A 27,279-nucleotide genomic window follows, 5' to 3' on the forward strand; every position below is an offset into this window, starting at 1 on the left:
TCTCTATTCTGTTCTGTTAATCTACATGTCTCTTTTAATACCATACTGTTTTGATTACTATAGCTTGCAATAGAGTTTGAAATCAGGGAGCATGATGCCTCTGGCTTTGTTCTTCTTTCTCCAAATTTCTTTGCTTATTTGGGGTGTTTCATATTCCCATACATATTTTAGAAATCTTTGTTCTATATCTGTGAAAACTGCCTTTGGAATTTTGATGGATTGCATTGAATCTGTAGATTGCTTTTGGTAGTATGGACATTTTAATAAGCTTAATTATTACACTCCACAAGCACGGAGTATCTTACCATTTATTTGTGTCTTCGGTTTCTTTCATCAATATCTTATAGTTTTCAGTGTATAGGACTTTCACTTCCTTAGTTAAACTTATTAGGTATTTTATTCTTCTTGATGCAACTGTAAATGAAATTATGTCCTAACTTTCTCTTTCTGATAGTATGTTGTTATGTATAGAAATGCAACTGATTTCTGTGTATTGATTTTTCATCCTGCAATTTTACTGAATTCATTATTAGTTCTAACAGATTTGTAGGGTTTTTTGTGGAGTCTTTAGGATTTTCTTCTTTTTTAACGTTTATTTATTTATTTTTGAGAGAGAGAGAAAGTGTGCAAGCCAAGGAGGGGCAGATAGAGAGAGAGAATTCCAAGCAGGCTCTATGCTGTCAGCACAGAGCCTAACATGGGGCTTGAACTCACAAACTGTGAGATCATGACCTGAGCCGAAATCAGGAGTTGGATGCTTAACTGACTGAGCCACCCAGGCACCCCTAGGATTTTCTATATGTGGTATCATGTCATTGGCAAACAGTGAGTTTTACTTCTTCCTCTCCAATATAATTGCCTTTTATTTCTTTTTCTTGACTAATTGCTCTGGCTAGGGTTTCCAATCCTATGTTGAATAAAAGTGGCACAAGTGGACATCCTTGCTTTGTTCCTGATCCTAGAGGAAAAGCTTTCAGCTGCGTCTATTGAGATGATCCTACAATTTTTATCCTTCATTTTTTAATGTGGTGTATCAAACTGATTTCCATCCTTGCATCCCTGACATAAATCCTACCTGGTTATAGTGTGTGAACCTTTTAATGTATTGTGTGGAATTAGGTTTGCTAATATTTTGTTGAGGAATTTTGTGTCTATGTTCTTCGGGGATATTGACCTTTCTTTTCTTGTGATATCTTTGTCTGGTTTTGGTATCAGAATAATGCTGGCCTCATAAAATAAACTGGGAAATGTTTCCTCCTCTTCTATTTTCTTTGAATGTTTGGTAGAATGCACCAGTGAAGCTGTCTGGTCTTAGACTTTTGTTTGTAGGGAGTTCTTAAATTACTGATTTAATCTTCTTACTAGTAATTGGTCTGTTCCGACCTTCTATTTCTTCATGATCCGGATTTCATATCTCCAGAAATTTATCCATTTTCTTCTAGGTTGTATAATTTGTTGACATATAATTGTTCATTGTAGTCACCTAGATCCTTTGTATTTCTGTGGTATCAGTTTTAAGGTCTCCTCTTCCTTTCTGATTTTATTTATCTGAGCCCTCTCTCTTTTTGTCTTACTGAATCTAGCCAAACATTGTCAATTTTGTTTATCTTTTTGAAGAACCAGCTCTTGGTTTTATTGATCTTTTCTCTTTTTGCCCCTATTTCATTTATTTCTGCTTTGATCTTTGTTATTTCCTTTCTTCTACTAACTTTGGGCTTTGTTTGTTCTTTTTCTAGTTTCTTAAGGTGTAAAGTTAGGTCATTTATTTGAGACTTTTCTTATTTGAGATTTTTTTTCTTATTTCTTTAGGTAGGCATTTACTGCTATGAACTTTTCTCTTAGCTGCTTTTATTAGGTCACTTATTTGATATTTTTCTTATTTATTTGAGATTTTTTTTGCTTATTTCTTTAGGTAGGCATTTATTGCTATGAACTTTTCACTTAGAACTGCCTTTGCTGCATCCATAAGTTTTGGTGTAAGTTTTAGTAAGTCTAACAACTGATGTTATTGCTTATTATACTATAACTTTTCAAAATTCAAGTTTGTGGTTAGCTTGACACCTTTGCTTTTCAATTCATTCCCATCATTTGAAACAGCATAAGCAATGACTACACGCAATTACCATTATCCTCGTTAGGTTGTCAAAGTTAGCTTAATGCTTTTTTTCTGTAGTGATACCGAACCAAAAAAAAAAAAGTTTCTTTTGAAAGGTCTTAGACCTCTATCCTTCCAAATCCTAATCACAGCATAACCAACCTCAAGAAATCATTAGTAAAGACTAGAACAATATCCTATAACAATTCAGCTATGAAGAAATTGGCATAGTCCATCTCTTTGATTCATGTTCTTATGAAAATAATGTGTTGCAAAATAAAACTATATTTCTCTCAACATTTTTTTAGCTAGATTATTACAGGTTACATTGGGACTGATTTTTTTTTCCTAACAAAGGTTGAATAACACTCAAAGGCTTTAGTAGCCAAAGTTCATCTTTAGAAATAGCTTTCTTCTATAATGTACTGCCAATTTCTTATGTGTGTGTATTTTGACCTTCCTGATGCCTCTGCTATGGGCTGCCTGTTGATTGGTGCATGTTAGTGCTTTGCTTATAAGAGTTGGGCAATAGTTCAGTGATCCAGTCCAAATGTGGGCCATAGATAGAATAGGCTCATCTTCTATTTAAGAAATGTAGCAAACTGCTTTAAATGAATTTGGTTCAGACAAGGTCATTGGAACTGTTCATCTAACCCTGTGTGCTGTATGTAATGGACACTTCTGCTGAGCTCCAAAACTGCAAGGTAAATAGACAAGAAAGCCAGTAACTTGCCACCTCTGTGAGAGCTTTCCTTAAGTCTGTTATTGGATTTGCATTCTTAATCATATGGGGCCCATTTTGGTCACTTAAAAGGACTTGTTCACTGGTTCTCCTGATGTTTTTGAAGATAGTCCTGGGAATAAAAATAGTGAGTTCTTATATTATTTTCTGGTCTTTTCTAACTTTTTTTTTAATAAGAGATTGAGTTTATATGCATATTCATACCAGGTTTATGAAATATTCAGCTAAATTTCTTAGACATGAAAGAATTAATTGTTAGAATGTTTTAATCTAGCTAATCATTATGTTTAAACTATAGTAGGCTCAAGTACATTTTCCTCAATTCTATTTGTGACATATACACTTAGCAAATTGAATTGAGACGTAAGCATTGTATATACTATTTTGAATTTAGTAATTTACAGATTTTTTTATTGCCTAATCCTCTTCAAACTGTAGAATGTATTTTACTTGACTGTGTTGTGATTCTGTACAATTTTTAGGACCAACATGTTATAGGATTTTGTAGTCACATAGAGCTAAACATGATGAGAGAAGTTATTGAATCCATCTCCTGACTGGAGGCAAAGCTGCATTTATTCCATCCAAAATAGATGAAGATCTTTCCTATTTTTAAATAGCCATGAAGATAGAAATTTTGTAACTGCTCTTAGCAATGTATTTGATTATTTACCACTTGCACCTTTAGGATGTTCATCTTTAAGTCTTAACTTAAATTCTTCACTGGACAGTTTAATATCACCATGCCCTAGGACAAAAATGTCGATCATTATCTTCTTTATAACAACTCTTATAGTCAGAAAACCATGAAGATATACCTCAGCATTTTCTTTCTGAAGCAAAATTATCCCAGTGTTTTTTTTTAAACATTCACTTTTGTTTTTATAGCTCTTTCTGTATGAGAGTGGCAAAGGGGACTATTTTAAAAAGTTCTGTCATATATGATGCCTCTGAAAAAGACACTGCATATTTTAATTTCACTGTGCTGATGTGGAAATAGCCACAGCTTTTTCATTATATGCTGATGGACAGAGCATTTGTGTTCATTTAACCTTGAGGTTGAAACTTGTTCCCAAAAAAGTAACTGACTCATAGCATTGGCTAGACCCAAGAATAAAGAGCATCAGTTTTCCTAATCTTAAAGCTTATCTTGCCCCCACTCCTAAAACACACTAAAATTAACTTTTCCTTGACCTCTCTCTTGTGCTATTTATTTACCGATTTAACAACTTTTTTCTATCATCTTTGTCTCCTAAAATAGACAGACAGCATTTCTTCAACAAATGTTGGAGTGCGTGCTGTGTTTAGGACACTATGCTAGGCTTGGGAGATTCAAGTGTGAACTGTTAGCAAAGACTCAAAGACAAAGATGTCCTAGGCATGTTCAGGGAGGAGCCAATAGCCTGTCACAGTATATAAGGAAGAAGCAGTGGCGGCGGGGGGGGGGGGGGGGGTTACAGAAACAACAAACAAAAAACAAGAGAGGTGGATTGGGGCCAGATTGTGAAAGACTGTGGATTCCCTTAAGCAAATAGTTGATGGTGACAAGGACAAAAGTAACATTTTTCAGTCTATATTGTGGAAAGCTCTTTCCAGGTCTTTAAAACACATACTGTGTGCATGCTGTCTTCTTGGTTTAGTATCTAACAGATCACTGGGTATAAGTACCTTCTTGATTTATATCTTTTGGTATAAATTTTATGTCATGATTTTTCCCTTTGAATTAAAAAAAAAACACTTGAGGGAACCATTTGAGTAAAGACAGCCTTCTGTTCACACTGATCTGGATGTTTCTTTCTCCTGCTGTGCCCATATTTATTCCAAAGCCCTCTGTACCACTAACATGTTACTTTCTGAGTTTACACACTGAGGAGTCTCAAGATGAGTTTCCCCTGTATTAGGCACAACCTTTTTGTGCCAAATGGCATTAATGGCATTAAGCAGTGTTAACCAAATATTTCTAATTGATTGGACCACATGATAACAATGCCAGACCTTTCTAGCATCCCCTAAAGGGTATCAGTATACTATATATAGTAAAAGTCCCTGGTATACCGATCTGTTTGGAATCCATGAAGCTGCAACTGCAGAGGTTTGAGATATAGAAGAAGGAAAAGTTGTTTGGGATCAGATTGTAGAGAGCTCTTGACTGTCATCCTGACAAGAGTTTGGTCTATTTTAGGAGCTGTAAGAAATCATCTTAATTGTATTAAACACATTCAGTCCTTGACACTGCGTTTTGCCCTGCCCTGCACCCTACCTGGCTCCCTGGCTTTTAATTCATTCTTGTCTCTCAGGTCCCTATACCTGTAAAAATCAGGAAGACTCGAGGATTTGTATGGGGTGGGGTGGAATGTCGAGTTATATCTTAGCAATGTCTCAGGCCTAGAAACAGTCCTAGACCTAAATGCCGAACCTTCATTTTTAAATCTGATCACCTAAATTTTTTTAAGGTAGACATGATTCCTTCAGAGTGATATTAACTCATTGAGAGTTAATATAGCATATTGAGGAGAGGTAAGGCATTATTGTGATTTCTTTATCATTCTTCTCAAGATGGATCCAAAAAAGTGGATGGTCTTGAAAAGCAGACCCTAAGATATTAATGACCATTTGTGGCATTTATAGTCTTCTTAGGACTGACCAAAAGGAATGAAAATACTTCAAGAGATTTTTCCTTGGGAAGCTCCGAAGTACCTAGCAGGAGATTGCACAGGCTCTGTGTGCACTCTGAATAACCCTTCCCTCTGACTTTAACTTTGTAAACCTTTTGCCAGATAGAAAATAGAGAATTAAAAACCTCCAAATTCAGGGTGCATGAAATGTCATTAAATCTAGCATAAAATTTCTTGAATCTGTCAGATAAAGGAAATCATGTATCCATAGAGAAGATGGAATATCAATTGACAGGAACCTATGAAGCTGGCACTTATTCTGAGAGACATATGAATCTAAAAATCCAATAGTGCCTCAGCCTTTGAAAACACAGAAGCCAGAGAGGTACTAGGAAAATCAATAAGGTAAAAATCTTCATCTTACTATTTGGAATGACTCCCACATAAGAATTAATTAACACAATACTTCTAGAACATGAAAAGGATGTTAAAATGTTATCTCTACCCATAGAAAACAAAGATACATAAACCGACCCAACTTCTAGAGAGAGGGTTGAAGAGAAAAGACTGGAAGGATTAAAGGTGTGTGTAAGAGGTCATCTCTGCCCTGTTGTCACACCATTTACCCTCTTCAGATAGAAGGATAAGTGTTGAACTTCAGTTTGTCTGAGTTCCTCAGCTCTGTCATCAATGCTGTGACACATTCTAATTTTCTGATTCATTTGTGATGAATAAGCTCTCTCTTTTCTATTCACAGCACTAAAAGTAACCAATTTTTATGAGTGAGTTATGATTACTTATTTTCCATTTTTGTATTGCACTATTATTTTCCCTTTGCAAAGTTTCTCTCATGCTTTCTCAGCCGGTGTGAATCCCATGTACAAAAAAGCCCTCGGACAGGACCGCTGCCTAGGCTTCAGTCAGTCAAGAGGAATGAAAGACTGACAGCCCGATTCCGTTTTTAACCCAGCCAGATACCTCAGCTGGCAAGTGGCTCAGCTTCCGCACCATAAAATGGGTATAATAATAGCTTTCCCTTACCACTGTGAAATATTTAGAATACAAATCAAGCCAAACCTGTCTCCTTCCAAAGGAGAAGCTTAAACTAGCCTACAAAATCCTGAATGAGCCCAGATTTCAAGGGGAAACATAAAATGGGAAATACCTACATGTAGTGTAATTTAGTGGTTAAAAATATGTAGACTTTGGAATGGGGCAGACTTATTCAGATCCCAGCAGCTGTGGGATTTGGGGTAAGTTTCCTAATTTCTCAAATCTCCCTTTTTCTATAGTAAATTGGGAGTTAATGGTATTTCCTCTTCTAGTCAGGATTAAATGATACACTGCTAATGCTGCTTTTCAAACTCTTCCACAGAGGTGATCCTCCCTTTCAAGTGAGTGATCCAGTACTCAGGGTGCTGGGCCATTGCCTGAAGGGATCTGCCACAAATGAGACTTTTCAGTGATGGCTCAGGGTGCATCCTACAAATACATACAAATTTAGCATTCTACTCATTATGTTCTTGTTTGTCTCACTAAACTAGAAGTTCCATGAGGACCAAAACAGTATCTGTTTTATTCCTCCTATAACTTCCAAGAAAATGAATATGTGTACAAATAAGGGTTTAAATGGCTTAGCCACAAGGACAACTGACCCTCCCGAAAGACGATTATGTCTTTATTACTTATTCTGTGGCTTGGTGCGCTCCCGTTACGCTGCTCCACGTCCCTGGATATGCCCACATTCAAATCTGAGAAGCATTTACTTAACAGGATGCCTGAAACCACAGAAGGTGCTAAGTAAATAGTAACCCTTATGTCTCTGCTCACTACTCCTCTATCTCACTGTTCCTAAGCCTCTATGGAAATCGTAAAGAACTAGGGAAGTCAGAGTCTGGGAGGCCTTTAGAGGAGTCTGTGTGTCTCTAGCCACACATACCCGTGAAGAGCTCTATTTTCTATACGTTTTGTTTGCTTCTTTCTGGCTTCAGCTTGGAGCGACTTGTCAAGCTTCCTAGAGGTGATAAGCAGTGGGATTGCATGAGCATTTTCTCCCCTCTCCCCCTAAGCCAAGGGTGACGAACCTGGAATTCATGAGCAACCTTCATGGGGTCTGGAAGATTTTTGAAACTTGGTGTTTCTAAAGAGTTTCTTTGGGAGGGGATTCTCATTGGGATCCATATCACCTGGAAATATTGGAAACCATTGCCCTTGAACGTTACATAATGTAAACTGAAATCAGAATTGATTAATCTTTATTAACAATCCATTTAATTAATAGTACATTTAGTTCCTTGGAGATTGACACTATACAATAATTTCTACTAGAATATCACAAAACACGATCAGAGTTCACCACAAACCACCCCTTTTCCACCTGTCTACTCTTGCCCCCCCCCCACCATGTATTAAGGTCCTGATTCATTTGGGCTTTACAGTTATATATTCTTTGCTAGATAGTTATGCTTTGAGCCTAGCATGCGTAACGCAAATATTTTTCATCATATGCAAAACTATTATAGATAATTCTTTGCATTTCAGATGAAAACAACTTACAGACGTATAAGGTAAATATCACTTAGGCAGAAAGGGCACATTATCAATAAAATAACAATTTGAACTGAAGAGAAATAAACCTATGTAGATTAATACATATTCTCAAAATTGCAGATTGTAATTCAATCAAGAAGTAGGGGCCTTTTGACGTTTATGAACATTTATAAATTATATAAGAGCTCTGAGATTAAATTTTTTGCCTTAATATTAAATTTTGGATAGGTATTATTGTTTTTCATTAATATATAAAGACAACAATTATATCCAATAAAATCTCCAATTTAACTTGGCTTTAATTTGTCTTAGACTGTGACATACACACTGTGATTTTTCTTTCCATCTTGGATTCCTGTCATTGACAGCCTGTGTGTCACTTAACATCCAGGAAAGATATTTCTTCTTCATTCCAGACCTTGGATGTATTAGTCAATCTGGGTACAATTTATATTGATCTCTTTTGATCACATCAAAAATTTAATTTTGACTGATTAACTTTATGAATAAATGCTCCTTGGAATTTGAAAAGGAAACCTATGTGCTTAGATATAAGAACATAAATGCTAAGTATAGTTTTTAAAAAGCACAATGTATTATTGAGAGTTATTGGGTTTAAATGTGCAACAGAGAAATGATAAGTGAGTATATTTCATAGATAACCACTAATCATCTTTCTCCTTTTTCTCAAAGGCTGAGGAAAAAAACAAGCTCAAAAAAGTTGGGAGGGAAGCATGAAAGGAAGGAAGGGGGGAAGGAGGAAGGAAAGAAGGAAGGATGGGAGGAAGGGAAGAATGGAGGGGGGAGGGAGGAAGGAAAGAAGAGGGAAAGGAAGGAAGGAAGGAAGGAAGGAAGGAAGGAAGGAAGGAGATTTAAAAAATAGACTAGTGCTATGGTCTAGGATTTGGGCTTATAGAAGGGACTAGAACTTAGCAAAACTTAGAACTTTAAAGTCTTTGAAGACTAGTCAATCTTTATATATATTTCAAGTTTGTATGTACTTCCAATGAATCATACATAATCTAATTGTCTTGCTTAAAGTTTTCACTAAACTCATCAATTTTGTGAAATAATTTGAAAGCATTGGAGACTCCCAGCCTCTCTCATGTTAGCATACATTATGATATAGGCTGCAGATTTTCATCTTAACTCTTCTTATTCAAGAAGGCGAACACCATCCTTCACACTTACATGTGCATGTACAGGGTTTCACCTCAGCCATAAAGAGGAAACTTTTTCTTTGGAGGAATCTCTATGATAGTGCACCTGTCTAGAAAACTTGTTGAGAAGTGAAATCTCTTTAATTGACAGGGGTGTTGTTGTTGTTGTTCTGTTTTGGGGTTTTTTTTGTTTGTTTGTTTGTTTTGTTGTTTTTTTTTTTGCTTTTAGCCTTATTCTACGCCAAACTATATAATCATATCTCTGTACTTGATCTCTTTTAGTATAATTTGTTTTGCATATTTTTAGAGGCCTTATATATAAGTGGTTAAAATCATGGTGTCAGAGAGGAAAGAGTTCAATCAGCATATATTAAATCCTTGATATATTTGAGTGGGGTGTGGGTGGGGAGACCTGCTTTGTTTTTTCAGTATCCCTGTTTGGTTTATTAATTTCTCATGGATCTTCTGTTACTTCAGTTTTATTTTTCCATAAGAGAAGCTGTCAAAACAGTAGTGTGAGCAGGCCAGTCCCATCATAGCTCATTTGGCTTGTGAGTTGAAGATGACAAAGGAGAATTATCTGATTTGAAATACAGATGGAGGAACTGTTAAGATCAACTCCCTGCAAACCTGAGGTTTTCATCCTTAGAGATGTGTTTTGGGAGACAGATGCTTTCATTTAAAATGATTTTATCGGGCGCCTGGGTGGCGCAGTCGGTTAAGCATCCGACTTCAGCCAGGTCACGATCTCGCGGTCTGTGAGTTCGAGCCCCGCGTCGGGCTCTGGGCTGATGGCTCAGAGCCTGGAGCCTGTTTCTGATTCTGTGTCTCCCTCTCTCTCTGCCCCTCCCCTGTTCATGCTCTGTCTCTCTCTGTCCCCCCAAAAATAAATAAACGTTGAAAAAAAAATTTAAAAAAAAATAAAATAAAATCATTTTATCAGCAGGGACATTCCTAGGCTGGAGAGAAGGGGCAGATGAGGCAGTATATGGTCCTCAGTGGGCACCAAGCCAACAAGAGGCAACATTACACCAAGTCCTCAGTTGAGGGCCAATGATACACGTACATGTTGAATTTTTCCAGAGGGTCTTCTGCGCATTAAACATACTGTATTTACCCTTAAAAGAGCCAACATTAATCAGTTTCATTCATCTTTGTCAAAATTATCTAAGATTTGCCCTGTGCTATGCGGGATGGCCGTTACCTATTCTCATCAGTGCTGCCCAATAGATATTTATGGAGTGATAGAAATGTTCTCCCTAGAAGGCAGCCACCAGCCACAGGTGGCTATTGAGCACTTGAAATGTGGCTAGTGTGACCAGGAATTAACCATTTAGTTTTTTACTAAATTTTAACTAATTCAAATAGATAAGTATAGTTAGTGGCTACTGTTCTGAGGAGCACAGCTCTAGAAAGTACTCACACCATTCAGATCAGAATGAAGTTAGCAAAGAAGGAGGTTGGCATGCCATGTGCTGGAGTGCTGTGTTGGTCATATAGCAGGAGGTCATGGCCTTTGGAAAATTGTATGGGGCTGGATCTCTTTTTCCTTGGGCTCCAGGTAATAAAACAGGTTCCTACTGTTAACCCTTAGGAGCAACCAGTTCTGTCTACAACTTAGATTCGTTCTCCTTCCCCTCACTGGGTTTATTTTTAATTCCTTGTTTTTGTTTTTCAGTTCCTTGACCATCAGTCTGTGGCCTGCCCCTTCTCTTTCTGTAAGTAAAAGTGGTTTCTTTACTTTTCCATAAAGTGTCATATTTGGGAAATTCAGATCTTTATTGGCATGGTTTCTGCTTGACTTTGTTGTGGTTTCCAGCACTTCTTCACTATGTATTAGCTTACTTTGGGTTTGGAATTGATGCTGTTGGTGCTGGTAGTAGTTGCCATCCATGAGTGAGCTGGAAAGCCCAGGGCCCAGGCGTTGGACTACATAAAGACTGCATTTTTCTCAGCGGCAGCTGCTGTTTGCAGAAGTCACTGCTCCTCTAAACCATAGCCTGCATTCTTCAGTCAGATATCAGCAATAGTTGGGCTTTTGCTCCACTGTCAATCAATGGGCAATTATTTATTCATCAGCTATATACCCATGTCTACATCCCGTAGTTTTTAATTTCAACTTCTACATCACATCTTTCATTTATGGACAAAATTTCCATACCCTTTTACTAAGAAGTGCAAGAGTGAACTATAAGGCTTGACCCATTTAGGCTAAAGTTGTGTGTGTAATCACAAGTCCAGGGGGAAAAAAAAGAAAGAGAAAGCCAGGATTACATCTGCCGAGAGGTTTATAGAAGGTACCATCCTTTTTCAAAAAAGATGGGGAGTCATTTGAAAAAGGAGAAAAAACGAGAGAGAAAACTTGATTTCAGATGAAAAGAGAGAACATTTATTATTTAAAGCCCAAATCAGGCTGCATCAAATGTGTTGGATAAGTTTTTACCTTGGGCTGCTTGAAAGAGATTCTGTGGCAGTGAACCCAAATAATCATAGTCACTCACTGCATGAGACACTGCCCAAGACACGCTACAGGTGGTGGCAGTCACCTTCTGTGATAAATAAGCATCAGATCTTCCCAGCTGCTTCTCCCTCTCTGGTGAACACTGTCCCTGATTCACAACATTCTGTCCTGCTTCACTGACTTCTCCGAGGTGTTTCTTGTGTGGTCCTCATTTGCACAGAAAGGGGGTCCCATGGCTCTCTTGCACGTGTGTGGCTTCCACTAGCATTCCTAGAGGCATGTTGCAGATACACTTAAGGGAGCAGAATCCCCCCCAAGGACGGACACTAAGACTGAAGTCCAAAGTGACAGCCGTTTGACAGAGAAAGGAGATTGGTGAAACTCCCCAAGGACGACGGGTGCTGTGTGTAATGCATTTATACAGCAGGGCCGGATCCTCCCTGTCCCTGGCAGGTCTTGTTATTCCTTATTCTCCATGTTGATAGAGCGGGTCTGTCAATGCTTTGGAGGGTGTGAATGTACATGCTTCTGGTTACCACTTTGTGTTTCCGTGTCCCTCCTTCAGTTACCTAGCACTGCATATTTCTAGTCCTCTGACTGGCAAATCATTTTTGTTACAGTTCTTTTGTGTAAAAACAGTTCACAGAATAGCTCCGTGTTAGACAAGGCATTAATCCTCACATCACTGGGGATGAGTCAGCACAGTGCACTCCTGCCCGCACGGCTCAGCTATTATGACGTCAGCACCGTAGGGCAAGCCTCAGACACAAGCAGTACAGGGGACTGGAGACCTGTGTCACAGATTAGAAATCGAGGGGGAGACCTTTGAGATAAAAACGTAATTGAAAGGCTGTTTCTGGCTCATAGGAAAATGTGAAACTGATTCTATGATACCTCCACCATTAATCAGGCAGCTTCTAGAGAGATCCTAATTTTTAACCAGAGATAAAGCTGGGAGAATGACCTGTAATGGGGCTGATAGCCCACTCCTGTACCCCCTAACCTTGTCCCACCCCTGGGCCAGGCTTCATGCTTGCTTGGGTTGTTCCAAATCCCAAGGCTGCTTTTCTTTCAAGGGTGACAGGGCCTGTGATAGCCCTGCTGTCCTCAAGTGCCCCACAGACACAGCTGATGGCTCCAGGGGTGGTGCCCCAGATACCTATCAAAGGGAAAAGAAAAGTTCCTGGGAACAGATCAGAACATTATCTCCCCAGCGCTTCTAGCTCCTAGTGCCTCTTCAATGGCCTTCTCCAGACAGGTGCAGAATGCTGCCTTCTCTCCTGGCACTGCATTTAGTCCAAAGTCCCAATCCGGATTTGACACAGATTTCAATGGGAACTGAACAGCTTCCAGATGTTCCCCCCAAGAGTTTTCTATTCCGTTACTCTTTAGCAGAAACAAAGAGGAGCCTGCCGTAACCTGCCACGCTGCCTGGAAGCAGGTAGCACAGACTGAGCCTATTTGAGAAACCAGGTTATTATAAATTAGACCTCTCCACGATTCAGACTCAGATTCATTCTCAGAACAAAACCTTCCGGTATTGAAACCTCCGTGTTGAAAAGGCTGCAAATTCACTGCCTCAGTGGCATTCTCTGCTAACAAGACATTCCTCCATCACACTCTCTATCCCTCATTCTTCCTTTCACCCTGTGAGAACCGCCAGAAAGTGCCTTACTGCTGCGATCTTCTGCCTTCCTTAGATTGCTAATAGGCTCCATGCTTAGCCTATAGAGGCTAAGGCTACTGCTTGGCTTCATTTTGATTAATTATCATGCACAGCTCTTTATTCAGTTTTCAGTCAACAAACATTTATGGAAAGCTAGTTATTGTGCGTCATTCCTGGAACTCCAAGATAAATAAGAAATGCTCCCTATTGCTAAGAATCTCACGGTCTGGTAGGGGTGATAAATAGTAAATAAAGGCTATAGCATGTGATGGACACTGGAATGGAGGCATAAACAAGATGTAACAAAAGGAGCAAGGAGATGTTACAAAGGTGTAATAAGGAGCAAAGAGAAAGGAGTGCCCACCGGCAAGCTGGATCTAAAAGTCTACAGAATGAATTGCAGTTTGCCAAGTCAGTGTAGGGGAAGAAAAAGAAAAGGGCATCATAATCACAAAAAAAGCAAGAGCATTTACAAAGTCAAGAGTGTCGAGCAGCAGCCTGCTCCAGAGGACAGTAGCTTAGTATGGCCGCAACATGGTGGTTGAAAGGGGAGCCTGGGAGATGAGGCTGGAAAGTGGAAAGGAGGCAGATTGCGGAGGGTCTTGTCAGCCATGCAGGGGAGTTTAGATGAGATGCTGCAGGCTTGAGGAGGCTTTGAAGAATTTTAAGCAAAGAGTGCTCTGGCTGTGTAGAGATGGCTGATTGGGAAAAGGGAGACCGGGTCACAAGTGAAAACAAAGGGCCCGGACTGTACAGTGGGGGTGGGAGCGAAGAAGAGAGGCTATCTGGTAGTGTTGACATAGACACTGACATCTGCATGATGCCAGCATATCTTGGCCCAGTGCACAGTCCCTGCCTTCTAGGAGAAAGGTTGATGTGTTATGTGGGGCCAAATTTCAGGCCAAAACACTCTTTACAGGAGCTCCAAAGGAGACCTGAATTTGAATCTGACCTCACTCTGAGATGCTGCCTGCTGGTCTCCAGAGATGTGTGACTCCTTTTCCATAGTAAATTTCGGGGAGTGCCAGGCAGATAAGGAAGAAGCCATTTCCAGTGTCCCGCTTTTCCCTTCTTTCACCTGAAAATGAAACAATTTCTCAGTAATGTCCCCCTACAGCTAAGCAATACCCAACTTCCTATCGTTTGTCTATACTGTCCTTTTCTGAGAAGTTCCAAGCCATTGAACTGAATGGCAACATATATACTGCTGGTGTTGAAACAGTTCAGTATGTCTCTTCCTTCTTTCTGAATTAGAGTTCACCATAAATGTGCTTTTCTCTTGTTCACTTTGGGCTGCCAGGACAATTTAAAGGAAATTTTCAACAGCTTATGTTTCATGGACCATGTTCTCTTTGCAAATGGGAGGGTATGTGTGGGTGTGTTTAAGTCTTCTCTATATTGCTTTCTGGAGAAAGGTTTGAGAAGATGAACAAGATGAGGAGTAGGGACCTATTGAAAGCCCAGGTCCCCCCAGTGACCTGAGTGTAGACTGTAGGCTGGTGATCAGATGGTCAATTATGTGTTTGTCAAAACATAGTGGGCTGCATTCCAGACTGCCAGCTTTGGAAGCCCAGCTTCTGCCAACCAAATGTCATCTGGGAACATGCAACACTGGGCACTGTGAAGGAGTTTGAAATAGACCATGCCACAGCCAACCTACTGCCAGTCTTATAGCACCAATATGGCATGCACAGCCGGGCCCCATGTTTCAGAGCTCAGGAATTCACTGTACTAAATTCAAGAGGTCAGATGGGTTCATGTTTTCAAAGGCCCTGTTCTCTGCTTTGAACATTGTGACTTGCTCCTCAGTGACTTCCAAGTGATTTTTCCAGTCGTATCTCTGTGGAAACCACCCTTTTTGTGATGGTTATGAGAGCCTTGTAGAAGTCCCAGAGGAAAGAAAAATACACATACTCACTCTGACAATGACTGTGATTCCGACAGAGGGATTCCAACTCTTAGGAAATTACATTAAAGGTGCATAGCTTTTAAAATATCAGGAACCACCTTGGCAACTTATAAAAAGCAGAAGGGCTTTGCCTATTTTATAAAGTGATTTGCATATACCTGCATAAATAATGTTCCCACCTGTACTTTTATGCATTTAGGTTGAATAAATTAAATTCAGTGATCTTTAAAATATTCACTGTCTTTCATTGCTCAGATACCATTTTCAGGACCCTTCCTTCTAATTTTTTTTTTCCTGAGGTAGTAGTGGCGGTTTTTTTTTTTTCAATCTTTTAACTAATTTAGAGAATCAAAACACACTACAGACCAGCCTACCACACCTAGGAGCATTGCTTCCCTCTGCTTGCATTTCTCTTAGCCTTCTACCTATCAGACCATGAGTATACTATGTTTTTCATAAAGGAAAATAGGGGAATAAATTATCAAGATGAAAACTCAGCACATAACAAGATTAAGCTTCACTACCTATATGTATCCAGACTTGTGCTGATACACATCTCAGGGACATACTCATATTAACCTTTTTCCCCCCTTTAGCCACTGCGACCACCCCTTCAGAAACTATCCAGCCACTAACCCATATTAATTGTAACTTGATCCTTCAAACCACAGCTTGGTCAGTGGGCCAGCTTCAAGCACAATCATCCTGTAAGATATTATTAAGCACTTACTAAATACAAAGAATTGTGTTTAGTATGGGGTTAAAACATAAATCTAAGACATTGCCCTTGCTTGCTCTTAAGGAACTCAAAATTGGATTAGCAAAAGAAGTTATACTGTTGAGTATTCCATATGCATATAAGACAATAAGTGACAGTTCCAAAACAAATGGTACAGTCCAGTAAGTACTATAGGATTTCATTCATGAAAGAGAGCCTTGAGGGTTGGAAAGTTTCATGTAAAATATGATTTAGCTGGGTCTTGAAAAATGGTTAGAATAAAAAAAAATGATGAAGAGCAAAAAAAATGATATTCCAAACAAAAGAATAAACCTAAGTTTTGGAATCTTTGAATGGGTCCAATAAATGGCACGGCTCTTTCCCACTCAAGTTCTAAACCCGTTGAAAAATAAGACAAAAGAACTTATAACCTAGGGACCAAAAATTTTTGGTAAGGCTTCGTTGAAAGATATAGGATGGATGAGAGGTAAAATGGGCTCATTGACTCCCTTCCCTTCTATCTATACTTTGAAAAAGCCCTCCCAAAGGAAAATTGAATCAGCATAAGATCATTGCTCTTCCAGGTTACTAACTCCCATTGTAGGAAAAGAAAGAGAAAGAGGCTAAACTCCTGCTGTTACAAACCTCAATATCAGTTCCCCTAATTAAGAGACATGGAGCAAGAGCGATCTTATCCACAAGATGATTCACCTCCATGGGGAACTGTAAGGAATGAGGCAGAGACAAGTTATGTTCAGAAAACTTCCTTCTGAACACTAGGAGTTGGGAAGAGGCATTCCAGTCAGCCCCCTGATGCACGGTCTGGAAAGCAAGAGAAGGAAGTACTGAGTGAGATGAAAATGTGAACCATAGCCAAAAAGGTACCATCTAAGGAGACATACCTTGGGTTGGAGCCTGTAGCCATAGGATTATTGGAGATCTAAACTGAGGGTTTCTTTTTGAGTCTCAAAGTTACCTGAATCAGAACCCCAGGACACAGGCAAGAAATTAAGATAATGGACTGAAACCTCATTGGGAAAAAATATAGAAAAATCTTGTCTTTAGTTAAACTAATAATCACAGTAAGAATTAGCATGTGTTGAATGCTTGACTTATTTTAGGCACTGGACAAAATACTCTTAAGAGCTACCTGATTTAACCTTTAGAGCTAGTCATTAGGTAGATGCTATTGTGATCCTAATTTTGAAGATGAAACAGAGATTTAGCATGTTTGAGTAATTTTTTTCAAGAATGCCTAGTGAGTGATAAAGATAGAATTTGAATACAAGACTATCTGTCTTAAAGTCCTTGGCCAAATTTGATCAAACACAAAGTGAATGTCTACTAAATGCTGAAGATAATGGAAAGCAAAACAGATATGGTCGCTGCCCTACTCGACTCACAGTCTAGGGGATGGAAGGCATGCTAATCAAATGGTCACACAAAAGAACTTGTAATTACAAACTGTGCTTGCCCCTATGAAATATAAGTTCCAGGGGCTCTAAGAGCAAATAGAAGAGGGGAATCTAAGTGAGTCTAGGAGTTCACAAGGACCTTCCCTGGTAAGTGACATTTGAGCTACCATCTGAAGATGAAAAACAAGAAGTGAGATTAGGTGGTGGTAGAGGTTTCCAAGGAGAGGGCACAGCATAGGTGAAGGCATCAAATAGAGCTGTATTGAGAGAATGAAGGGAAGAGCAGCTCAGGCTGAGGTTGAAAAGACATATAAGGATGTCAGCATCTTTGTAGGCTGTATTAAAGACCTCCCTAAGAAAAAGAAAACTTAAGAAGGAATGTTCCATGATCAATTTATATTCTATTTTTTAAGTTTATTTATTTATTTATTTTGATAGAGAAAGCAGGGGAGGGGCAGAGAGAGAGAGAGAGAGAGAGAGAGAGAGAGTCCCAAGCAGGCTCCATGCTGTCAGTGCCGAGCCCAACGTGGGGCTGTTTCACAAACTGTGAGATCATGACCTGAGCTGAGATCAAGAGTCAGATGCTTAATTGCCACCCAGGAGCCCCAATTTTGTATTCTAAAATGATTGTGCTACTCTTGCACATTTATTGCAGACAGATGGAAACATCCACACAACAACCTGTACACCAGTGTTTGTAACAGCTTTATTCATAATATCCCCAGACTGGAAACAACCCAAATTACCTTCAATGAGCAAGTGTTTCAACAAACTGTGGTATATCCATACCAGGGAATACTACTTAGTATTAAAGGGTAACCGTTGATACATACAACAACTTGGATTAATCACAAAGGTATGCTGAGTGAAAAAAAGCCAATCTTTTTTTTATTATATACTTTATGATTCTATACTTTATGATTCTATACTTTAAGATTATATACTTTATGATTCTATTTATATGGCATCCTTAAAATAACAAAACTATAAAGATGGAGAACAGATTAGTGGTTGGCAAAGGTTAAGGAGTGGGGAAGAGACGGAGCTGCCAATGGCTGTCAAAAGGTAGCACAAGATAGCCTCACGATGGCACTATTCTGTATCTCCACTATAGTGGTGATCATGCAAAACTACATAAGAGATACAGTTGCACTGAACTAAACACACTCGAAGTGCATATAAAACTGGTGAAATCTGAATAAGATGGGTAGATTGTACCATTATAAAACCAAGGTCAATCTCCTGATTGTGATATTCTACTATAGTTATGTAAGATATCGCTATTGGGTGAGACTGGGTAAAGGGTATACCAGATCTCTCTGTATTATCTCTTACAACTGCATATTAACCTGCAATAATCGTAAAATTAACATTTAAAAACAAAAAAGCTCAAACTAGTCCATCATTGTGAATGGTTTCACAGGAGCAAAAATAAGGAGGCTATTATAGTATAACAGACAAGAGATAGACTAGGGCAATTACTGGGAATGGAAGAAAAATAAATGGAACCAAGAGATAATATAGAAGCAAGATATACAGGATGTTCTCATGGACTGGATGTGGGAGATGGAGGAGAGAGAAAGAGCAACCGTGACTACTGGTTTATGCTCATAAAACTGTATGGAGGTTGGTGCCACTCACAGTTATGTGAAATACCAAAGGAGAATGGGAATTGAGGGAAGATTACAAGGTCTGTTTTTGAGATATCTAGTGTGAGGCATTTCTGGTAAAGATAACTGAGCATATTGAATAGGCAGGTTAATATACACAATTGGATATTAGAAGTACAGTGAAGGCAAATGAGGCTGTCGGCAGGGATGATACTGCGTAGGAAACAGGGTTCCATAGAGAAGAAAGCCCAAACCAAGACTTGAAGAACTCTTAATATTTAATCAGCGGTAGAAAAAAAAATGAGGCTGTGAAACACCCTCAGAAGGAACAGCTAAGGAGATAGTAGGAAAACCAGAAAACATTGGCACACACGTCAAGAGAAGACAGCATTTTGAACAGGGTGGTCTGTAGTAAGACATGCTGCTGAGAAGTCAGTCAGAGACTGAGAATTGCATTTAGTATGTTAATGTGGAGGTTGCTGTTGACTCTGGCAAAAGCTGTTTTGTTGAAGTGGTAGAAGCAATAACCTGTTTGTAATGGTATGGGGAAAGAGTGAGAGGTAAAGAAATAGAGAGCAAATGTGGATAACTCTTAGAAGCTTTACTATAAAGGAAAATGAGCTAGAGTCATGCTTTGGGAAGGAGAGAGTGAAGTCAGAAGATTAGAGAAAAATGGAAATATTGGTATTTTTGTATGCATATGGGAAGCATACAGTAGAGAGGAGAGATTCAGTTTATGGAAGGGAGAAGAGGTTGGGATGATTAGTAATGTAAGATTCCTGGTAAGCCTAGAGACATGGAATCCTGAGCATAAATGAGGGATGGGAGGACGCACATCTCTTCTACCGCTACAAGAAAGAAAAAGGAAAGGATGGGGGCAGATGTGTGCCACATACTGAGAGGCTGAGTGGTTTCTCAAATGATAGCTCCTGGGTGTCAGGGTCCTGCTAAGAATAAGTGAGGTGGAGATTTGAAGAAAGTGAAAGTTTAAAATAGTTCTTGGGACAAATGGGACACTAAGTTGACCAGAGCAACCTAGGAGCATTCTCCTTGGCAATATGGAAGGCCTAGGTGAGTCTGGAGGGTTAATGTTGATATCCATTTGTCTTGGGTGATTTTCTCCAGCAATTCAGTGACCAAGGTGGCAGTGCAGAGAGATGAGTACCTGAGTTCAAATTCAAATGGGGTTTTACCCAGTACATGTGTAAAGATTTAGGGGTTTTAGTTTCTTTCTCTCTTTCTTCCTTTCTTCCTTCCTTCTTCCTTCCTTCCTTCCTTCCTTCCTTCCTTCCTTCCTTCCTCCCTCCTTCTCTTTCTTTCTTTCTTTCTTTCTTTCTTTCTTTCTTTCTTTCTTTCTTTCTTTCTTTCTTGCTGAAGCCAAAATAAAAGGGCAGGAAAAAAGGCTCAGTTCAGTTCTCCAAGTATCTAGGGAGCACCTACATTACACGAAGCACTGTATTGCATACAGAAAAAAAAACAGAGGTGAATAAGGCACAATCCCTGCCCTAAAATAGCTCATAGTGTAGGGAAGTTTGGAGGTTGCCATTTGGCCCAAAAGTCCAGGAACACATGGTTAGGTAACTTTTATCAAAAGACACAGAAACGCATGTCATTCCTTCTTTCTTCTGGCTGCTCCTTCCTCCCACACTGGCATTACCTAGTTACTTTCTTGCCTTCTCAAAAAATATCTACTGCCTGCCTTATTGCCAAGCCTCTAACATGCATCATAAACATGTGAGTGACAATTCTGACTTCTCCCATCATCATTTTGCTAAAATATGATCATTTAGGAACAATTAGATGATCTATTTGAAGTGTGATGTTAGCACTGTGTGAATTTTCCCTAAATGTTAAGAACTGGCATCTAACTGTACAGAAAGGCTATTTATTTAAAAGAGGGAGAGAGAGAGGAAGAGTGGGTAGGCAAGAGGAGGAAGAGAAGAGAAAGGGAAGGAAGGAGGAGGGAAGGTAGTGAAGGAAAGGAAACTAACTACAGAAGATCTTATATTAACAGCCCATCCTGTTTTTCAGAGGAACCCCCATTCAAAATGAATAATTGAGCCTCCGTTTCTAGTGGTGGCCTACATCCACAGCCTCCCCAAAGCAGCTTCCAAACCTGGAGACATACCAGAGTACTAGAGAATAATTAAATCCAGCTTCTGGCAACCTAAGACATGAACTGGAGAATGTGGAAATTCCTAATTTCCAGTAGAAGTAGGGTTCCTTACTCAGATTTATTCTGAGCATTATAAAATGGTAACAGAAAGAGGTGGTAGCAATGGTAGTTTTCCTTTATTTGAACACATTCCATTATGCTAGCTAGATTCCTCTAGGAAATGACATTAGGGCCATTTGACTCAAAACTAAATTGCAGCTACATCTGGGGTAGAATTTGGCAGCTGTTGAGCAAAGCAGCTGTATTTTTTTAATATTTACTTCTTTCATGACTCTACAATTCACACATACTGTAAAATATTAAGAAAGTATAGAGTATAGAGAAAACATCTATAATGCCACTATACAGAAACAACTATTATTAATAATTTTTCAGATCACCTTCTAGTCTCTTCTCTGGATTTTAACATAATTGGGCATACATTGTATGTGTAGAGTTGTATCCCATTTTTAATTAAATATTATATAAGTGCTTCCTGGTGTAATTACAAACTCTTTATAAATGCCACTGTAATATCCGAATAGTTTTTTTATCAATCATGTAACCCCCTAGAATTTACCGAGCGTGCCCTCAATATACATATTTGGGTTATTTCCAATATTTCAGTTTTAAAGTCCTATATGGCAAGAACTACAGTGTATCACCTGGAATTGTCCAACTCGAAGGAATGTTGAGGGAGGCACTGATGTCACCGATCAAGAGAGTGGAGAGGCAATGATGTCATCCTTTTAAGAGAGACACTAATCACTAATGACTATCAAACTCATTTGAATTTTTAAGGAGCTGTTATAGGGTTTATATAAGCTCTCTTACCCTCAAAGTAAAATTCTGATTTTTAGTTCTAGAGTATACACTTAGTTTTGTTTGCATTTGTTACAATGATGATATACAAAGAAGAACATAAAATTCATTCAAAATCTCACTCCACAAAGACAACCATGATTAACGCTTTAGGAAATACATTTCCATACTTCCCGATTCATCTGTCTCTTTTTCTTTCTCTTTGTCTTTTTCTTTCCAAAATGAAAGGAAGAGCTGCTTACTCTCTAATCTGCTTTTTTACTCAACATTGTAATAAGCATTTTCCATTTCATAAATATACATCTACATTATCTTTTTGATAGCTACATTGTACTCTATGGATAATTTATTTAGTCAATCACCTATTGATGGACATTTAGGATATTTGGACTTTTTGTCTAACTAAACAATGCTACAATAACTGTCTTTATATACACATACATTTTTAAAAAGCCCTGTCCTGATTATCTACTTTGGATAAATTTCTAGTAGTGGAACTATGAAAGTAAAATTTATCTATTGCTAAACTGTCCTCCAGTACATATGTATCAAGCTATACCTCCACCAATGAAAAAAGACACTTCCCATTTCCCTGCATCTTCACTAATTTGGCAAATGCCAATTTTTGTGCTTTTTGCATATAAGTGAATATTTTCATGTTGGGGGTATGGGATGCTTTTTCCAGGCATGAAACCAAAGCCTAAAAACTTAAAGAAAATATATTAAATTGTAATTACATGAAAATAAAAATCACTGTGGTAGAAAAAAAATTTTAACTGGGAAAAATTGTGACCTATCCCTAATATTTTAAGAGTGGTTATAAATTAACAATGAAAAGGTGAATGACACAATAGAAATTCGGAAGGGCAAACGAGCAGTCTAACACATGTTTAGCTGCTTAGTCTCATTCTTCACTGCAAAGGCAGTGCTCCCCAAAGTCCTGCGAGCACACCTCCAACACTGTTTCCTTTTCCCCAGGGGCATCACCAACCCTCACTGCCTGGGAAATACGGTGGGGAGCAAAGCACCAGTCAGGGAACCTGAGGAGTCTCTGGGTGGGGGACGGTTGGTACTTCTCTTGATTACACTTTTTATATTTATATTTATATTCATATTCATATTATTTCTATTTCTATTTCTATTTCTATTTCTATTTCTATTTCTATTTCTATTTCTATTTATATTTATATTTATATTTATATTTATATTTATATTTATATTTATATTTATATTTATATTTATATTTATTTGGTATTGCCATCCCCCATTGAGGCAAGCTAATTGTTCACTCACATGAGTGTAAAAATGATCATCTGCGCTCTGCCATCAGACTCCAAAATCAGTAAATTATTGGGAAGGGAAAAATACACACTGGCAACATTGCCTGATCCATGTCTCCAGGGCAGAATTGACACTATTCTTCTACCAGATGTAGATAGAGATTTCTGGATGTTCTCATAAATAAAGTGCTAGAGGCCATGTCATCAATGTCCTCCACCTTTCCCTCTCTCTTTCTGACTCCCATGTGTATTGCTACATACTTAATGACATGGAATATTTTTCAGCAACTTCAGGGAAAGTGAAAGAAATGCCAGGGAGAGGCAGAAATGCCACACTGACAGCATCAGCCTCTGCTTCCACAGTACAAACTGTGACAGGGCGTCTTCTCTGCGTTTTGGGATAGGGAGTGAGCGTCTGGAATCTGGGAGTGAGTTCCCTGAGTCTTTCAGAGGAGCAGGAGTTGTACACAACTGTTCTGAGTGGTAACTGGAGCATTCTTTCAGCACAAGAATTTCATTTGCAGATGATAAGGGATGGCATGTACTCCAGGGCATTCTTTGTCCGTCTTTGGCAAAAAACTTTGTACAAGGAAGTCTTGTGTGCCTTAAATCCTTAGACAGTGTCCAGAAAGAAATAGAGGCAAAACATGTCAAACATTGTATGGAAGCCCCGTTAGGCCAACCACAAGCTAAGGCGAGCATTAGGAACCGGGCCTAGTTAGCAGCTTGTTCTCTACCTGAACAGTCTAACTCCCCAGGAGGTGAGAGGAAGGATATGGTTAAGAGCCAGGTTGCAGTAGTGCCTGGTGCTGTTAGAGGCCATACAGCTAGCTCAGTGTACCCAGGGCTCAGAGTGCTGAATGTCTGGCTTTCTTATGCCCTTAGAAAACTTCACCTATTATACACCTGCCTCTACAACATAGCTTATACTCAGAGGCCAAATGAGGACATGATTAAGCTTGAGTGCTATTAATTAATATTATGAGTATCCCTCTTGTTCTTTCTCACCCTTCTCTTTTCTTCCCCAAATATCATGGTTGCCTGTTCAAAGCTTGGGAGGAATATGTCTATCTCTATCTCTATCTCTATCTCTATCTCTATCTCTATCTCTATCTCTTTCTATCTCTATCTCTATCTCTACCTCTGTCATCTCTATCTCTACCTATATCTATGTGGTACCTACACAATCTACTTCAAAGAAGTTTTCTACTAGGGCACTTGCAGAGGCATCTTCTACAAGAAATCTTTGTGGTGATAAAATTAAGATTTTTTTCCATTAAATTCTTCTTTTATGTATTCTTTCTCTAGCCTCTTTCTAATTCCTCATTTCTCCTAATGTGGGCACATTGACAACAAATCAGGCATAACTTCCTTATCCCAGAGAATCATTTTCCAGGTAATTATTTAGAGTGGGCCACCTTACCCCTCACACTTTAGTAGGCAAAAATGGATTCCACATTTAGTACCTCCTTGTAAATTTCTAGGATTTTGGGTATGTAGAAAATAACTATCACCTCTAAATTAAAATTGACTCTGTATTTCAAGTAAGGGAAGCATGTGTCTCATGAGAGAATTTGAGGAAAAGGTACACATAAATCCTTTAACAATGTCCTTTGGTCTGGTCCTTACAAGGAAGTCTCGGACACATAAGAGAAGTAATGGGAAATCTGCAATTAAAATCCTCTTCTGGGATTTTTTTCCTCTTCTTTTTTTCACATCATCACAAGCCTTGGATAATGTCTACTATATTGGTTCTTCACCAACAGCTTCCACGTACTCCTCTAACCAGTTTTATAACAGTACTTTTTGGTAACCATTAGGAAGAATCGTAATGCTATTTACTTTTCCCAAAATGCATGAAGCATCTGTTAACAGGGTGTCTGCATACTATCTATGCATCTACATATAAAGAAGTGATTTCTTCATCATCTTACTACCACCAGTCATGAACATCACTCATCTAGAATATATTCAGAGGCCAGCCATCTCACAGCGGGCAGTGTGTTTACCACTCTGCCCTAGCTCTCTAATACACCTAAGGAAAGAGTTTCAGACACATACACCAACATCCAGAAAACTACTTCAGAGATCTGAATCTTGGTGCAGGAATCCAATAGTAATCTTCTTGGCCACTATTATTTGGAATTTTTCCCTTTTACCCAAACAACAAAGAACTACAGCCAAAATACTTGGAAGAATTCCTTTTGAGCCCTTTTGGTGTTGGATTCTGGTTTATTCCTTCTTAGAAAATGGGGGATTACATTTAAATTCCAGATAAATGTTTTTACCTAATAAGAAACGAATGTGTACTTTTTGACTATTATAATAAAATTAAATTTCATGAAGTGCGACATCTCACACTCCTCTCTAGTCTGGGATCACCAAGAGATGAAGGTCTCCTTTAGTGAGGAGACAGAGAGGATAGCCCCCCAAATGCATGTGAACTTTAAAACAGGAAGGGATGCAACTAGAAACCAGAAAAACAACAGAGCACTGTGCACATCAACAGTAGCAGCAACCCTAAAAGGAATTAGGCTTTAGTTAAGATGAAATAAAAAACATGCACTGTAGATACTCATCCATTTTGAGGACTGTGCAGAGTTTAGTTCTTCTCAACTCTTAGCAAAATTCTTTTTGTAAAAATAACTTGATCTAACAAAGATTTCCCCACACCACAGTCAGATTATTTCATGGGAACAGTACACCCATTGGCAGACCACACTGACTTGTGGACCAGCCTGAGGATCCAGGGAAAATAGACTGAGTGACCCAGAGGGACAGAGTCAGGGCCAGCTGTGGACAGGAGTCTTCACCATATTCCAAAAGCTACCCCAGATCAGCCATTTATTTTCTTTCCTAACAATAGGCATTGGAAAACTTAAAGATCAAAGTTCCTTTTAAGGCCTGAGCTATTGATGTATTTAAATAGAGATTATTTCTAGGTCAGCTACAACTACCTTTGTCTGTGGTTCAGGCTCTCAAAGCAGTCCTATACAGGAACACATGCACACACATACACCCATGCACACTCAATCTATTGATGCAAGCTTTTCGGGTACCTGTTAGATGCATTACAAATTTGCTTTTAATGGGGCCTCTCTGCATTCCAACAGAAATATTTCTGGATCTCTCCTGGCTCCCACAACATTTGCTGGGTGCACATTTAATAGGTTTTAGCTTTACTGCCTGAAGATGGAATCAGGGACATCTACCTGCACATGACAGTGCTTTGGCTCTTGCAGTTGCAGAACTTAATGTATGTATCAGTAATGAAAATCTTAATTAAGAAAGCTGCATCATTGTCCACGAACACTCATTTTTCTCCCCCTGCAAAGCCCTTTGTGTATTGCAGTATATACCTGGTCCAGACAGACAGAGCCCTCGAAGAGCTTGTCTGGCAGATCTTCTCTTGATTATTAACAGCTAGCAAATGACAAAGTCTCACTCTCCTTTTGTCTTGAAGCTGAGGCTTAGAACAGCAGAGCACACAATGTACTGTAGGGTTTGTTTGTGTTTTTTTAAACTCGCTTTTATTACGTTGGTGGGTTTAAAAATCCGACAGTGTTGATCAAAACTAATTTAGGTAACTGAGAGTTGCCAAAACACTAGCAGATGCATATTTACACATATACTCTCAGAGAAATGTAATTTTCCATATAGAAACAATGCAAAAACATAAGAAAGGACAATTTTAAGCTGTCTGCCTGTGTTTCTGGTGCCTTTGGCCTCCAGTGCTTGAAGCCTGCCATATCCCTACTTATGTGACCTTTGCAGTTACTTCTTTCCCTGTGCCAATGAGCATGAGCCAATTTGTCATTTGTGCAGACAGTAAGAAGCTTTGGAAAATGGAATAACTTTAGGGAAACAACAAAGCATACCCATAAAAAATTGAAAGACTTATTAAGAAGGCCGTTTGAAAAGGTGGCCTGTAATTGTATTTATGAAACAATGGCCAATTATAATATTTTAATAATGCCCAAATCATAATTCCCAAAACATTAAGTTAATTTACTTAAAATTCTCCTAAAAGCCTCAAAGCATTTCACTCTTCAAAAGTAGCAACTCCTACTATTAGTTCCAT

At 38.8% G+C, this 27,279-nt stretch overlaps 1 protein-coding gene across 1 annotated transcript in view; it reads left to right on the plus strand.

The window, feature by feature from the left end:
• ZBTB20 (zinc finger and BTB domain containing 20) overlaps positions 1–27,279 on the plus strand; it is a 763,926-nt gene that overhangs the window by 593,931 nt on the left and 142,716 nt on the right. Inside the window, exon 15 of the mRNA XM_047100214.1 lies at positions 10,841–10,880. The gene's annotated coding sequence lies outside the window, so the exon portion shown is untranslated. The remainder of the gene's footprint in view (positions 1–10,840; positions 10,881–27,279) is intronic.

This window comes from Lynx rufus, unplaced genomic scaffold, assembly GCF_022079265.1.
Source record: "Lynx rufus isolate CCGP_SWC_20201006 ecotype Redwood Valley unplaced genomic scaffold, mLynRuf1.p SCAF_5, whole genome shotgun sequence".
NCBI classification, from domain to species: domain Eukaryota; kingdom Metazoa; phylum Chordata; class Mammalia; order Carnivora; family Felidae; genus Lynx; species Lynx rufus.